The sequence below is a fragment of the Equus asinus genome, unplaced genomic scaffold (genome assembly GCF_041296235.1).
Source record: "Equus asinus isolate D_3611 breed Donkey unplaced genomic scaffold, EquAss-T2T_v2 contig_140, whole genome shotgun sequence".
NCBI classification, from domain to species: Eukaryota; Metazoa; Chordata; class Mammalia; order Perissodactyla; family Equidae; genus Equus; species Equus asinus.
In genome coordinates this window covers 1-2,500 of record NW_027224784.1, presented here as the reverse complement: position 1 = coordinate 2,500, position 2,500 = coordinate 1, and positions in this window count along the sequence as shown.

The following is a 2,500-nucleotide window of genomic DNA, read 5'->3' as shown; positions in this document are numbered from 1 at the left end:
CTCGGAGGCTCGAGGGCTCCGGCGACCCGGCGGACGAGCAGCGGCGAGGCCGCTGGGGCCGCCGCCCTGCCGGGTCGACCGGCGACCCGGCCCCCGGGTCTCGGGTCTCGGGTCTCGGGGGGGGGGGGGGGGGGGGGTGGGCGGGTCGACCAGATGTCCGCACCGAGCGCCCCGCGGGGCCGCGGGGCCGCGGGGCCGCGGGGCGCTCGGCCTTCTCGGAGCCCCGAGGGCTCCCTGGAGGCCGCCGGGGCCGCCGCCCTGCCGGGTCGACCAGCTGTCCGGCCCGGACTTGGTCCCCGGACCGGGGCGCGCGGGTCGACCAGATGTCCGCGGCGCTCGGGGCCGGGTCCCGGGTCTCTGGGTGCTCTGGGTGCGCTCCCGGCCCTCTGTCGGCTCCGAAGGCCCCGCGGACTCGTAGCCACGGGGTCCGGCGGCGCGCGGGTCGACCAGATGTCCGCGCCGAGCGCCGCGGGGCCGTGGGGCCGCGGGGCGCTCGGCCTTCTCGGAGCCCCGAGGGCTCCCTGGAGGCTGCGGACGAGCAGCCGCGAGGCCCCCGGGGCAGCCGCCCTGCCGGGTCGACCGGCGGCCCGGCCCGGACTCGGGCCCCGGGTCCCGTGGCGCGCGGGTCGACCAGATGTCCGCGCCGAGCGCCACATGGCTGCGGGTCGCTCCGGCTTCTCGCAGTCCCGAGGGTTCCGCGGGCACGTAGCTGCGAGACCCGGGCGGCTGCCCTCCGCCCGGCTCACGGGGCGCTCGTGTCCATCAGCTGGTCGTGCGGAAATCCCGTGGTTGGCCTCCCTCCCTCCCTCCCTCCCTCGTCCAGCCGCCACGTTTTCGGGGTTCGTGCGACTGGGATGAAATAGACCTTCCCAACGTCAATCGGAGATCATCCATCATACCTCTCGAGTCCCCAAAAGCCAAGAAACACGCCAACCAAAACGCTTTTATTATGCCAACGGTTCCCGTTTTCATTCCTATCGTTTAGGGAGGTTTGGTGGCAGCAGCGGCCGAAAGCAAAAGGAAACCCGAGGAAAGCGGCTCCATCCACCAGGGCTGTGTCTCATCGGTGCCGACGCAGGAGGGACGGGCTTCGTTCGTTCGTTCGCTGCGGCCCAAATTCCCGGGCCGCCCGAGGACCGCTCGCACCGGCCCGAGGGAGGGAGCCCCGGCAGGCAGGATGCCTCCGGGGAAATGGCCAAGTCGACCGCGCGACCCACAACCCGCCCGACTCGGGGCGAGAAGGAGCATGGAGGAGGACTCCGTCCCCTAGTCGGCAGACGGCCCCGGGACAGGGACGTTCGCCAAAACCTCCCCAAGGCCGCTTTCCGTGACCGAGTCGGCCTCCCCGCCTGTACTCGTCCCGGCCCGAGAAACGAGACGCGGGGTGGATCGGGACCAGGCCACGCACCAGGCCGGCCGGCGCGGCATCCTCCCTCCCCCGACCTGACCTGACCTGGACGAACGCCTCCCCATCGCCCGCCCCCGCGAGGCTGATCCGTCCGGCCGGTGAGGAGGCCGCTTGTCGGGCGCCACCTGCTGCCCGGCATCCTCTTATATAGTGTTCGAGGAGGTCGACCAGGTGGCCCGGCCTGGATTGGGGGGGGGGGGCGCGGGGTGCGGTGTCCCGGGCGGCGGGGGACGGGGGGGGGTAGGAGTGGAGAGGGAAAGGTGGGCGTGGAGAATGCCGGGGTCGGGGGTCGGCGCGGGGCGGGGCGGGAGTTGGGGATAGGGGAGGGGCGGGAGGCCGTCTGGACATGGAGGGTCGGAAGAGCGGTGGTGACAATGATTTTCATTATCATTTAGAAAGAAGAACGTGGACTTCTTTAGAGGAGTCCTTTGAATAGCTTCTCCATTTAGTTAACATACATCCAAATGGAGGTCGGGAAACTTGGGTCCTGTTAACATATGGATGGAAGTGGAAAGAACTATCGCGATGACCGTCCTTGTGTTTCTTTTATTTTTTCTTTCTTCCTGCTCCCCAAAGCCGCCCCCCCACCCCCGCCCCGCCCCGCCCCGCCCCGCCCCGTCCCGTCCCGTCCCGTCCATAGTTGTAGGTTCCAGTGGTAGGTCTTTCGCGTTTCTGCTATGTGGGACGCCGCCTCGGCGTGGCTTGAAGGGCGATGCTGGGTCTGGGGCTGCGCCCAGGATCCGAACCGGTGAAAACCTGGGCCGTCGAAGCCGGGGGCCGGGGTGGGGGGCGCTACTTGACCGTTCGTCCACGGGCTCGGCCCCCGGCCCCTTGTTTTCTAGGGAGAGAGACAGAGAGACCCGATCCATTTTCCCTTGGCCTCTAAAGCGTGCGTGTGGTCGAAAGGCGACAGAGAGAGGGGTTCTGGTCCAGAAAGCCCCGACTGCGCCGCCGCGGGGATCGGTCGGTTCCGCCCGAACCGTCCGAGTCGGAAAGGAACGGACAGCTTTCCTCCTTTGGGCCCCTGACTTGGGACCGACAGGGGAAGAGGAACAGGCCTCTCTCCCTCACACCCTGGCCCCTTCCTCCAGG